Source organism: Triticum aestivum, chromosome 1A (genome assembly GCF_018294505.1).
Source record: "Triticum aestivum cultivar Chinese Spring chromosome 1A, IWGSC CS RefSeq v2.1, whole genome shotgun sequence".
NCBI lineage: Eukaryota > Viridiplantae > Streptophyta > Magnoliopsida > Poales > Poaceae > Triticum > Triticum aestivum.
This window is the reverse complement of record NC_057794.1, coordinates 364,094,200-364,108,944: the sequence shown is the minus strand read 5'-3', so window position 1 is coordinate 364,108,944 and position 14,745 is coordinate 364,094,200.

Below are 14,745 nucleotides of genomic sequence, written 5' to 3'. Positions count from 1 at the left end.
GTCTTCATGTTGATCAGGTGCTGAGATGATAAGTTCTTCTTCAGGGTGAGCTTCAGAAGGTATAATCTCTCCAGTTCCCATTAGCTTGATTGATTCACTAGCTGGAATCTCATCTAGCACATTTGGCAGTTGCTCTCTTTGTGAACCATTTGTCTCATCGAACCGCACATCCACTGTTTCAACCACTTTGTAATGAAAGAGATTGAAGACTCTGTAGGAGTGCGAATCCTTTCCATATCCAAGCATAAAACCCTCATGTGCTTTTGGTGCAAATTTTGAGGTGTGATGTGGGTCCTTGATCCAGCACCTTGCGCCAAATACTCTGAAGTAACTGACATTAGGCTTTTTGCCAGTAAGGAGCTCATAAGATGTCTTGTTCAGAAGCTTGTGAAGATAAACACGATAGATTGTATGGCATGCAGTGTCAATGGCTTCAGTCCAGAATTTTCTTGGAGTCTTGTATTCATCTAGCATCGTTCTGGCCATCTCAATGAGTGTTTTGTTCTTGCGTTCGACGACGCCATTCTGCTGTGGCGTGTACGGAGCTGAGAATTCATGTGTGATGCCCAAGGTATCAAGATATGTATCAAGGCCAGTGTTCTTGAATTTAGTCCCATTGTCACTTCTGATGTGCTTTATCTTGGCGCCAAAATTGTTCATAGCACGATTGGCGAAGCGTCTGAAGACATCCTGCACTTCAGTCTTGTAAAGGATTATGTGCACCCAAGTATATCTAGAGTAATCATCAACAATGATGAAGCCATAGAGGCAAGCAGTAGTAGTAAAAGTTGAGTAGTGAGTGGGACCAAAAAGATCCATGTGAAGCAGTTCGAAGGGTCGAGTAGTGGTCATGATTGTCTTCGAGGGATGTTTTGCCCTCGTCATCTTCCCTGCTTCACAGGCACCGCATAAGTGATCTTTCTTGAACTTGACGCCCTCGATGCCTATGACATGCTTCTTCTTCGCAAGGGTGTGGAGGTTCCTCATGCTAGCATGCCCAAGCCTTCGATGCCAAAGCCAGCATTCTAAAGCTTTTGCAAGAAGACATACTGCAAGTTGTGGCCCTGCTGAGAAATCTACCACATATAGATCATCTTTTCGATACCCTTCAAACACTAGAGACTTGTCAGATTCCATTAGTACAAGACAATGATATTTTCCAAACATTACGATCATGTTCAAATCGCAGAGCATTGAGACAGACATTAAGTTGAAGCCAAGGGATTCGACAAGCATGACTTTATCCATGTGTTGATCCTTTGAGATTGCAACTCTACCTAGACCCAATACCTTACTTTTACCAGTGTCAGCAAATGTGATGTGGCTCCTGTCGGATGGACGTAAGGTTGAGTCCATAAGAAGGCTTCTTTTGCCAGTCATGTGATTTGTACATCCACTGTCAATAATCCATTCTGAAGACTTTGAAGACGCTGGTGTCGTACCCTACAGTGCAGTTAGGGGGATAGCCTTCACGAAGAGAATTGTGAAGCAAAAACATTTGACGAACCAGTGGGTTATGAAAGCTTAGATCCAGATTAGGACTAATAGGGAGAGTAGCATGCGATTCAAGAACGAAGTACATAATGATGCCATTCGGGCATTTTATCTTGCGCCCTACAAGATTTTTAAGGTCCCCAGCAATAGCGTCAGAAGATTTTGGTTTTCTGCTGGAGACCTTTCCCTGCAAAAGAGAGTTAAGCCTTCTTAACCACCCACATCTTCAAGGGTGGCTTAGAAGCAATAAATCTAAGTGCAGCATCTGAGAATTTTGGCTTTGAAGCCTTAGCAAACAGTCTTGCAGGTGGACAATAGTACTCATAAGAATAAGCAGAATAATTTTTGGTCATATGAACATGACGGTTTGATGAACCGCTCTCATATTCATATGCCTGAGTATGGTTTCCCTGCAAAACATTTGCGTTAGTGTGACTCAGGTGAGTCCTTTGTTTGTATGAAGCCTTTGGACCGTATGAAGCCTTTGGTCTGAGGTTTGTCTTCTTCAAGTGAGGTGTCATGAAGACATTCACAGGAAGATTTTCCAAACACCTTTCATAGGCGGTCCATTCCTGCGGTTAGTACCAATGTACCTGGCAAACACTTCACCATTCTGATTCTTAAACAGTATATAGTTTGCATTAAAGGATTCATCAATGATAATGGGGTTAGCACAAGTGAAGCCAGATAAATTGGATGGATCTGCTGAAGGTTCCTTTGCAGTAACCCACTTGATTTTGGGGTACTGCTCAGGTTTCCAGTAAGAGCCATCTGCATTTATTTTCTTACGAACCCAACACCCTCTTTCCTAGGGTTTCGGTTCAGAATCTGCTTCTTGAGGACATCACATAATGTCTTATGTCCTTTAAGACTTTTGTACATCCCTGTTTCAAGCAATGTCTTCAACCTAGCATTCTCATTAGCAATAGCAATGGTATCTTCAGCAGAGGGGTTAGTTACCACATCAACAGTTGAAGATATTGCAACAGCAGTAGCAGTGGAACATTCAGCAACAGAAGTAGCATTATCACGCTCAATGCATTTAAGACATGGTGGTTCAAATCCTTCCTGAGCGGAATTGATCTGTTCGGCGTGAAGTGACTCGTTTTCCTTTTGAAGATCTTCATGAGCCGCTCTCAATTTCTCAAGTTCTTGCTTCCTTTGAAGATAATCATAGGAAAGCTTTTCATGAGTTGTTGAGAGAGTATCAAGACGATCTTCAAGTTCCTGATACTTAACGTGAAGATTTTTTATGTCTTCAATTAAGGATTCAGATCGAGTCATTTCAGCACCCGACAGATCATCGCTTCTGTCTAACAGTTTTTGAATATGTTCCATGGCCTTTTGTTGTTCAGTTGCAATTTTAGCAAGTGTTTTGTAACTGGGTTTTGAATCACAATCAGAGTCATCGTCACTGGATGTTTGATAGCGAGTAGTTCGTGTGTTTACCTTGGCACCACGTGCCATGAAGCAGTAGGTAGGAGTGGAGTCGTCCTTGTCATTTGCATCGGTGTCGGTGATGAAGTTATTGTCTTCAGTGTTGAAGATGGACTTGGCGACGTATGCTGTAGCCAGACTTGCAATGCCAGAATCAGACTCCTCGTCAGACTCCACCTCTGCCTCCTCAGAAGCGGATTCCTCCTCAGAATCCATTTCCTTGCCAACAAACGCACGTGCCTTGCCAGATGAGCTCTTCTTGTGTGATGAAGACTTTGAGGAAGACTTGGAAGAAGACTTTGAGTATTGCTTCTTCTTCTTGTCGTCAGAGTCATATTCCTTGCTCTTCTTCTTCCTTCTGTTCTCATTGTCCCACTGTGGACACTCAGAGATGAAGTGTCCAGTTTTCTTGCACTTGTGGCATGTTTTCTTCTTGTAGTCATGAGCAGAAGCTTCATCATTCCTTGAGCTTGATCGTGAAGACTTTCTGAAGCCTTTCTTCTTGGTGAACTTTTGGAACTTCTTCACAAGCATTGCAAGTTCCCTTCCAATGTCTTCAGGATCATCAGAACTGCTGTCAGATTCTTCTTTAGATGAGGAAACAGCTTTTACCTTCAAGGCACGAGTTCGCCCATAGTTTGGACCGTAGATATCTCTTTTCTCAGAAAGCTGAAACTCATGTGTGTTGAGCCTCTCAAGTATGTCAGATGGATCGAGTGTCTTGAAATCAGGACGTTCTTGAATCATCAGGGCTAGAATGTCAAACGAACTATCAAATGATCTCAGCAGCGTTTTGACGACTTCGTGTTTGGTAATCTCAGTGGCGCCGAGGGCTTGAAGCTCATTTGTGATGTCAGTGAGTCTGTCAAATGTGTGCTGGACATTCTCATTGTCATTTCGCTTGAAGCGGTTGAAGAGATTGCGAAGGACACTGATTCTTTGATCTCTCTGGGTTGAGATGCCTTCATTGACCTTGGAGAGCCAGTCCCAGACCAGCTTGGATGTCTTCAAAGCACTCACACAGCCATACTGTCCTTTGGTCAGATGACCACAGATGATGTTCTTGGCAGTAGAGTCCAGTTGAACAAACTTCTTGACATCAGCAGCAGTGACACCTTCTCCAGCCTTGGGAACGCCGTTCTCGACGACATCAATGGCTTCAAGATGCATACGCATCTTATTCTTCCAATAGGGATATTCAGTTCCATCGAAGACGGGGCACGCAGCAGAGACTTTGATTATCCCTGCAGTCGACATAGCTAAAACTCCAGGTGGTTAAACCGAATCACACAGAACAAGGGAGCACCTTGCTCTGATACCAATTGAAAGTGCGTTATATCGACTAGAGGGGGGTGAATAGGCGATTTTTACGAAAGTCTTCAAAACGTGGAAATTATGAAGACAAACAGTAGAGATAAGCCTATCACTATGCAGCGGAAGTTAGATTACACTAGGCAAGCCATGGTCAAGTATTCAATAGAGTGAAAGCACAATGACAAGTAGCTGCAGTGTAATAAGGATCAGGTAGGAAGAAGTTATGAAGCCAAACAAATCATACAGTTACGTTGTGAAGATAAAAGGTATAGCAAGCATGCAATGACTTCACAATGAGTAACAGTAAGTAAAAGGAAGTGAAGATGAAACCAGTGACTCGTTGAAGACAATGATGTGTTGGACCAGTTCCAGTTGCTGTGACAATTGTACATCTGGTTGGAGCGGCTAGGTATTTAAACCTTAGGACACACAATCCTGGACACCCAGTCTTGGACACGCAGCTCAGGACACCAAGTCCTCACCGTATTCTCCTTGAGCTAAGGTCATATAGTCCTCGCCCAATCACTCTGGTAAGTCTTCAAGGTAGACTCCCAAACCTTCACAGACTTCGTTCACTGGCAATCCACAATGTCTCTTGCTCTGAACGCGACGCCTAACCGTCTGGAGGATGCACAGTCCTCAAGTGAAATAAGTCTTCAGATCACTCAGACAAGAAGACTTAAGTGATGCCTAATTCTCTTTGGCTCTGGGTGGTTAGGGCTTTATCCTCGCAAGGAATTCTCTCTCAAAGGCTTCGAGGTGGGTTGCTCTCAAACGACAAAAGCCGTACTCTGAATCTGAGCAGCCAACCGTTTATGGTTGTAGGGGGTGGGCTATTTATAGCCACTTGGCAACCCGACCTGATTTATCCGAAATGACCCTGGGTCACTAAGGAACTGACACGTGTTCCAACGGTCAGATTTCAAACTCACAGGGCAACTTTACTTGGGCTTCAAGCAAAGCTGACTTGTCTGACTCTGGACAAGATTCGCCCTCAAAGTCTTCACTCGAAGACATAGGTTTTGTTTAAGCATCACTTCAGTCATTCTGACTGGTTCTCTTAGACCCCACTTAACAGTACGGTGGTTCCTATGACTCAACACAGAAGAAAGAGAACTATGAAAGATCTAAGTCTTCGAGCTCCATAGGCTTCATGTGGTGTCTTCTCTTGTCATAGTCTTCAATGTGAATATCTTCATATACCACCTTTGACTTCAATGTCTTCATACATTTTTAGGGGTCATCTCTGGTAGGAAAACCGAATCAATGAGGGACTTCTACCTGTGTTATCCTGCAATTCTCACAAACACATTAGTCCCTCAACTAGGTTTGTCATCAATACTCCAAAACCAACTAGGGGTGGCACTAGATGCACTTACAATTCTCCATAATTGACCGTGATATAAACCGGTATGAGTCTTTCAACAGCTCGGTGATATAACAGTCCTTTTTGCAGTAAACATCTTGTCCTGCATTAAAGAACTTGTGATAGAGGCGGGGTGTCCCGATCTTTCGATGAGATGATAACTATCGATTTGGTGGAGACGACTTTGACGATCCGACTACAAACGTGCACGACGTTGCGCCTTAGCAATCGCTAAACCAACTCCGAGAGGTTACTGACGATGCTGGAAGCACGGTCAGCCTGACCACGAAGGTCTATTCCTGCAAGCAATCGAAGAACGAGCAAGAATATGATAAAGCAATCTGAATATTGCGAATATATATGAAGTATTGATAATGGTGGGGATCCGTAAGCGGTCTTGGTCTGGTCGTTGGACACAAACGAATTACACGAAGTTGCAATGGCTAACTTTTAACTAAACAAATCCCAAGGAAAAGCTACTAGATGGATCTACTTATATAGGAGCAAGGGGTGGCGGCCAAGGAGGTGGGAGGACGTCCCAAGGCAGCCTAAAACTAAATCTAGGTCTTACAAGGCCAATGGGCCCAAGTGGAGGTGATGTAACACCTTTGGACTTGTAGTTTGACTCGGATTCTGCTGCAGCATCAGATTGTTTCGTCCACAACTCAACGCTCCGGACGAATTTGAAGGTGATTCCAATTGGGTTGGAAAGTGCACGAAATCTAGTTTCCAATAAAAAAAGAATCACCCAATTCGGGGTCCGTATGAAAAACTTGTGTGCGTTTTGAGTCAGGTATGTCTGTGCAGTCCGAATCTGAATCCAGAACGTGAGAGACTTGGACTCTATCTTCTCTTGGGCCAAAAGTGACGCGAGAGAACTTTTTGGACAGCAAATAAACATCTCTTTCTTCCTTATCTTCATATGTGGATTGTACAAATGTCCCATACACCTACAATTAAACAAAACACAAAAGTGTGTGAAGTATTTTTGTTCTGGATAACATAAATAGATTATTGAATAGTTTGCACTAGAAATCACCTGACAAATATGCATATATGCAATATTTTTGGTCATATCCAAGGTAGTCATGTCCTCATCATCCTCCCCTTCTTGAAAATAAAGCCATCCTCGGCGTTGCTTAATCTGAAATGTGGCTAACAAAAGAGACAAGGTGTACATGTTGTATATGTATATGTCATCCATTTTTACTTCCCTTGATTTTTGCATATATGACACATGAATAGATGAGTAACTTGCATAGTTCATAAAATCTAAAGCCAAAAAGTTAGCACAAGAAGTAGAAGGCATGAAAATATTGCAACTCAGTTTGCACATATAAGTGAAGCTCTTATTCATTTCAAAAGATTGACAATGTTCATCATTAAACCATCCCAACATTGGTGAATAAACCTTACTTGCATCAAATTTACATGCTACAACATGCTTAAATAAGCAAACATGCAATAAGTCATTCAACACAGAATCATCACCAAGATTAGAGGTCATATCAAAATGATTAAACATTGGTTCTTTTGCATCAATAGTTAATTCAATGGGTGCACTCAAAATTGTTGGTATTTCAGTTGTTTGATCACATGGCAAAGTCAAATTATCAACGTAGTCCTCTAAAATAGGTGGTGTGATCAAAGTAGTGGGTAGCTCATCAGATGGTGCATTCAAATTGACAAGGCATTCATCATTCTCATGTAGAGATGGAAGATCAGTACCTTTGTCATTACCTCTTATGATCAACTCAGATGATGTAGCCACTCTCGGGGGCGATGGGTCACATGGTGGAGGAGATGTAGTCCTGACAACAACGGATGTGGTTGTGATAGAGGCGGGGTGTCCCGATCTTTCGATGAGATGATAACTATCGATTTGGTGGAGACGACTTTGACGATCCGACTACAAACATGCACGACGTTGCGCCTTAGCAATCGCTAAACCAATCTCCTGAGGTTACTGATGATGCCGGAAGCACGGTCAGCCTGACCACGAAGGTCTATTCCTGCAAGCAATCGAAGAACGAGCAAGAATATGATAAAGCAATCTGAATATTGCAAATATATATGAGGTATTGATAATGGTGGGGATCCGTAAGCGGTCTTGGTCTGGTCGTTGGACACAAACGAAGTACACGAAGTTGCAATGGCTAACTTTTAACTAAACAAATCCCAAGGAAAAGCTATTAGATGAATCTACTTATATAGGAGCAGGGGGTGGAGACCAAGGAGGTGGGAGGACGTCCCAAGGCAGCCTAAAACTAAATCTAGGTCGTACAAGGCCAATGGGCCCAAGTGGAGGTGATGTAACACCTTTGGACTTGTAGTTTGACTCGGATTCTGCTGCAGCATCAGATTGTTTCGTCCACAACTCAACGCTCCGGACGAATTTGAAGGTGATTCCAATTGGGTTGGAAAGTGCCCGAAATCTAGTTTCCAACAAAAAAAGAATCACCCAATTCGGAGTCTGTATGAAAAACTTGTGTGCGTTTTGAGTCAGGTGTGTCTGTGCAGTCCGAATCTGAATCCAGAACGTGAGAGACTTGGACTCTATCTTCTCTTGGGCCAAAAGTGACGTGAGAGAACTTTTTGGACAGCAAATAAACATCTCTTTCTTCCTTATCTTCATATGTGGATTGTACAAATGTCCCATACACCTGCAATTAGACAAAACACAAAAGTGTGTGAAGTATTTTTGTTCTGGATAACATAAATAGATTATTGAATAGTTTGCACTAGAAATCACCTGACAAATATGCATATATGCAATATTTTTGGTCATATCCAAGGTAGTCATGTCCTCATCATCCTCCCCTTCTTGAAAATAAAGCCGTCCTCGGCGTTGCTTACTCTGAAATGTGGCTAACAAAAGAGACAAGGTGTACATGTTGTATATGTATATGTCATCCATTTTTACTTCCCTTGATTTTTGCATATATGACACATGAATAGATGAGTAACTTGCATAGTTCATAAAATCTAAAGCCAAAAAATTAGCACAAGAAGTAGAAGGCATGAAAATATTGCAACTCAGTTTGCACATATAAGTGAAGCTCTTATTCATTTCAAAAGATTGACAATGTTCATCATTAAACCATCCCAACATTGGTGAATAAACCTTACTTGAATCAAATTTACATGCTACAACATGCTTAAATAAGCAAACATGCAATAAGTCATTCAACACAGAATCATCACCAAGATTAGAGGTCATATCAAAATGATTAAACATTGGTTCTTTTGCATCAATAGTTAATTCAATGGGTGCACTCAAAATTGTTGGTATTTCAGTTGTTTGATCACATGGCAAAGTCAAATTATCAACGTAGTCCTCTAAAATAGGTGGTGTGATCAAAGTAGTGGGTAGCTCATCAGATGGTGCATTCAAATTGACAAGGCATTCATCATTCTCATGTAGAGATGGAAGATCAGTACCTTTGTCATTACCTCTTATGATCAACTCAGATGATGTAGCCACTCTCGGGGGCGATGTGTCACATGGTGGAGGTGATGTAGTCCTGACAACAACAGATGTGGTTGTCATAGTATGCCTAGTAGTTGAAGGAACAATCATATCAACTCTTGGAATGTGCACCATGCGCTTGTTCTCCTCGTGGTCAACACGTCGTTTTATTTCCTGTTCAGCTTTGCAAGCAAGATGAAACAAATGGTCCATAGGATAACACTCTTCATGAATTAGTATCTCTTGAATATCACGGTTTAATCCTCCCCAAAATCTATCCATAAAATCATCTTCACTTTCTTCTAAAGAGGAATGCAACAAGGTAGTTTGTAAATCATCATAATATTTTGTTACAGTTTCACTACCTTGTTTTAAGTGTTGCAACTTCTTAATCATGTCACGAGTATAATAAGCAGGGACGAAAGTATGTCGCATGGCAAGTTTCAAATCATCCCAAGTAGTAGGTATATAATCAGGGTGTAACCGACAATATTCACTCCACCAAACCAAAGCATAACCAGTGAAAGAACCAACCGCAACCTGAACCTTTTTATGTTCATCGAAATTATGGGAAGCAAATATATTTTTTATGTAGAACTCCCATTCAATATATAAAGCAGGTCTAAAACGGCCATTAAATGGTGGTATAGATACATTAACCTGATCATGTGCATTTGGATGTTTGTGCACCTCTCGTGACGGTTGTGGTATTTGCATAGGTGGTGGCATGTCTCCTGCGATCGACAAAGCCCATGAATTGACTCTGGATCCTGTCATGATTAGTAGAACAAGAAACAAAATCCAAAAATAATATTCCTATAACTACTAGGATGTGATGGTAAAACGCTCACAGTAAAGCAAATATCAATGTCTTACAAGTTCTTACCATGCAGCAGGCGGTGATCGGCAACCAGCGGTGTCAAGTAACTCCGAATATTGAGTGAAGCGATTGCCAGGGGAGCGTACGTATACACGGTGTAGAAATATGTGGAGCTAGGTTGGCTATATATGGTAGCAAAAGATTAGCAATAATCAATTCAAAGATGCAATGTTGAATAAACGCTCAACGACGGTACTGTGCTGGTCCTAGGCTAGACCGGACTAGAGACGCGAGCCTAGAACACTAATGAGGTCACGGCGTAGCACAACTAGCATCAGTGAAGGATACTAAGTAGCTCTAGACAGCAAGATACAAGTGAAGATCACAACGGCAGTAAAGATAATGATGAAAAACAACTGCCAAACAGGATATACAACAACTCTCTCTCCAACTTTCCTCTTGAAAAGTTTGAGCCAATTTTCTGATAAATTCTTTCAAAGAATGCTACTAACTCAAGCTTTCCAATGCAAAAAGAATCACTCAATTCCGAGTTGATATGAGGAGTCAAAGAATTCTAAAACTGGCCTGAAAAATTGGAACAAGCTGTGTTCACGAACTTCAGAGGGCAAAAAGACCTATTTAGAAGCCGATTTTGAGGTGTCAAATATTGAACTAGCTTCTGCAACTATTTAGATGCGGCTCGTCGCTAGCTTCAATTTGAGTACTCACGGAGGCAAAACGGACTTCGTATGAGGAAGATACACCTGTTTTACTGAACAGTGCGCAAAACAGATTCCAATTCGAATTCAGGTACGAGATTGATTCTAGATAGATCCGATTTTTTTTTCTTCTCTCTTTTTTTTTCTCACGCTTTTTTTTTCTTTTTCTTCTCTCTCTTTTTCTTTTTTTTCCTCTCTTTTTTTTCCTCTATCTTTTTTTTCTCCCTATTTCCAAGACAAACTAGATAAGATGCAAATTGGATCAGGCGAAGATGTGAATGACCTCAACTATGATTATGACAATGAACAGTGCGTAGCACGTGGTGGAAATTAATGGATGGGATGGTGGACAGCGGAAGGGATAATGATGCAGCGGCGGCGTGACTAATGTGAACAGAACTCGAAACTCTAAAGGAACTAGACACTAAGACCAGCAACTAACACGACGATGCAACCGATAATTCAACTATGCAAGCAATGAATAGAAAATTGCAAAGGCTCAGACTGGCTTGGATAAATGATGAACAGATCTAACTTTTTTATGGCTTTTTCATGGACTGTAGGTATGAATGACAGATGCGATCTAAACTATGAAAAACTGTAAAATCTCACCGAGCAACCTGAAAACTGATACCACTTGATAGAGGCGGGGTGTCCCGATCTTTCGATGAGATGATAACTATCGATTTGGTGGAGACGACTTTGACGATCCGACTACAAACGTGCACGACGTTGCGCCTTAGCAATCGCTAAACCAACTCCGAGAGGTTACTGACGATGCTGGAAGCACGGTCAGCCTGACCACGAAGGTCTATTCCTGCAAGCAATCGAAGAACGAGCAAGAATATGATAAAGCAATCTGAATATTGCGAATATATATGAAGTATTGATAATGGTGGGGATCCGTAAGCGGTCTTGGTCTGGTCGTTGGACACAAACGAATTACACGAAGTTGCAATGGCTAACTTTTAACTAAACAAATCCCAAGGAAAAGCTACTAGATGGATCTACTTATATAGGAGCAAGGGGTGGCGGCCAAGGAGGTGGGAGGACGTCCCAAGGCAGCCTAAAACTAAATCTAGGTCGTACAAGGCCAATGGGCCCAAGTGGAGGTGATGTAACACCTTTGGACTTGTAGTTTGACTCGTATTCTGCTGCAGCATCAGATTGTTTCGTCCACAACTCAACGCTCCGGACGAATTTGAAGGTGATTCCAATTGGGTTGGAAAGTGCACGAAATCTAGTTTCCAACAAAAAAAGAATCACCCAATTCGGAGTCCGTATGAAAAACTTGTGTGCGTTTTGAGTCAGGTGTGTCTGTGCAGTCCGAATCTGAATCCAGAACGTGAGAGACTTGGACTCTATCTTCTCTTGGGCCAAAAGTGACATGAGAGAACTTTTTGGACAGCAAATAAACATCTCTTTCTTCCTTATCTTCATATGTGGATTGTACAAATGTCCCATACACCTGCAATTAGACAAAACACAAAAGTGTGTGAAGTATTTTTGTTCTGGATAACATAAATAGATTATTGAATAGTTTGCACTAGAAATCACCTGACAAATATGCATATATGCAATATTTTTGGTCATATCCAAGGTAGTCATGTCCTCATCAAGCGTTTATTCAACATTGCATCTTTGAATTGATTATTGCTAATCTTTTGCTACCATATATAGCCAACCCAGCTCCACATATTTCTACACCGTGTATACGTACGCTCCCCTGGCAATCGCTTTACTCAATATTCGAAGTTACTTGACACCGCTGGTTGCCGATCACCGCCTGCTGCATGGTAAGAACTTGTAAGACATTGATATTTGCTTTACTGTGAGCGTTTTACCACCACATCCTAGTAGTTATAGGAACATTATTTTTGGGTTTTGTTTCTTGTTCTACTAATCATGACAGGATCCAGAGTCAATTCATGGGCTTTGTCGATCGCGGGAGACGTGCCACCACCTTTGCAAATACCACAACCGTCACGAGAGGTGCACAAACATCCAAATGCACATGATCAGGTTAATGTATCTATACCACCATTTAATGGCCGTTTTAAACCTGCTTTATATATTGAATGGGAGTTCGACATAAAAAATATATTTGCTTCCCATAATTTCGATGAATATAAAAAGGTTAAGGTTGCGGTTGGTTCTTTCACTGGTTATGCTTTGGTTTGGTGGAGTGAATATTGTCGGTTACACCCTGATTATATACCTACTACTTGGGATGATTTGAAACTTGCCATGCGACATACTTTCGTCCCTGCTTATTATACTCGTGACATGATTAAGAAGTTGCAACACTTAAAACAAGGTAGTGAAACTGTAACAAAATATTATGATGATTTACAAACTACCTTGTTGCATTCCTCTTTAGAAGAAAGTGAAGATGATTTTATGGATAGATTTTGGGGAGGATTAAACCGTGATATTCAAGAGATACTAATTCATGAAGAGTGTTATCCTATGGACCATTTGTTTCATCTTGCTTGCAAAGCTGAACAGGAAATAAAACGACGTGTTGACCACGAGGAGAACAAGCGCATGGTGCACATTCCAAGAGTTGATATGATTGTTCCTTCAACTACTAGGCATACTATGACAACCACATCTGTTGTTGTCAGGACTACATCACCTCCACCATGTGACACATCGCCCCCGAGAGTGGCTACATCATCTGAGTTGATCATAAGAGGTAATGACAAAGGTACTGATCTTCCATCTCTACATGAGAATGATGAATGCCTTGTCAATTTGAATGCACCATCTGATGAGCTACCCACTACTTTGATCACACCACCTATTTTAGAGGACTACGTTGATAATTTGACTTTGCCATGTGATCAAACAACTGAAATACCAACAATTTTGAGTGCACCCATTGAATTAACTATTGATGCAAAAGAACCAATGTTTAATCATTTTGATATGACCTCTAATCTTGGTGATGATTCTGTGTTGAATGACTTATTGCATGTTTGCTTATTTAAGCATGTTGTAGCATGTAAATTTGATGCAAGTAAGGTTTATTCACCAATGTTGGGATGGTTTAATGATGAACATTGTCAATCTTTTGAAATGAGTAAGAGCTTCACTTATATGTGCAAACTGAGTTGCAATATTTTCATTCCTTCTACTTCTTGTGCTAATTTTTTGGCTTTAGATTTTATGAACTATGCAAGTTACTCATCTATTCATGTGTTATATATGCAAAAATCAAGGGAAGTAAAAATGGATGACATATACATATACAACATGTACACCTTGTCTCTTTTGTTAGCCACATTTCAGATTAAGCAACGCCGAGGACGGCTTTATTTTCAAGAAGGGGAGGATGATGAGGACATGACTATCTTGGATATGACCAAAAATATTGCATATATGCATATTTGTCAGGTGATTTCTAGTGCAAACTATTCAATAATCTATTTATGTTATCCAGAACAAAAATACTTCACACTTTTGTGTTTTGTCTAATTGCAGGTGTATGGGACATTTGTACAATCCACATATGAAGATAAGGAAGAAAGAGATGTTTATTTGCTGTCCAAAAAGTTCTCTCACGTCACTTTTGGCCCAAGAGAAGATAGAGTCCAAGTCTCTCACGTTCTGGATTCAGATTCGGACTGCACAGACACACCTGACTCAAAACGCACACAAGTTTTTCATACGGACTCCGAATTGGGTGATTCTTTTTTTGTTGGAAACTAGATTTCGTGCACTTTCCAACCCAATTGGAATCACCTTCAAATTCGTCCGGAGCGTTGAGTTGTGGACGAAACAATCTGATGCTGCAGCAGAATCCGAGTCAAACTACAAGTCCAAAGGTGTTACATCACCTCCACTTGGGCCCATTGGCCTTGTACGACCTAGATTTAGTTTTAGGCTGCCTTGGGACGTCCTCCCACCTCCTTGGCCGCCACCCCTTGCTCCTATATAAGTAGATCCATCTAGTAGCTCTGATACCACTTGATAGAGGCGGGATGTCCCGATCTTTCGATGAGATGATAACTATCGATTTGGTGGAGACGACTTTGACGATCCGACTACAAACGTGCACGACGTTGCGCCTTAGCAATCGCTAAACCAACTCCGAGAGGTTATTGACCATGCTGGAGCACAA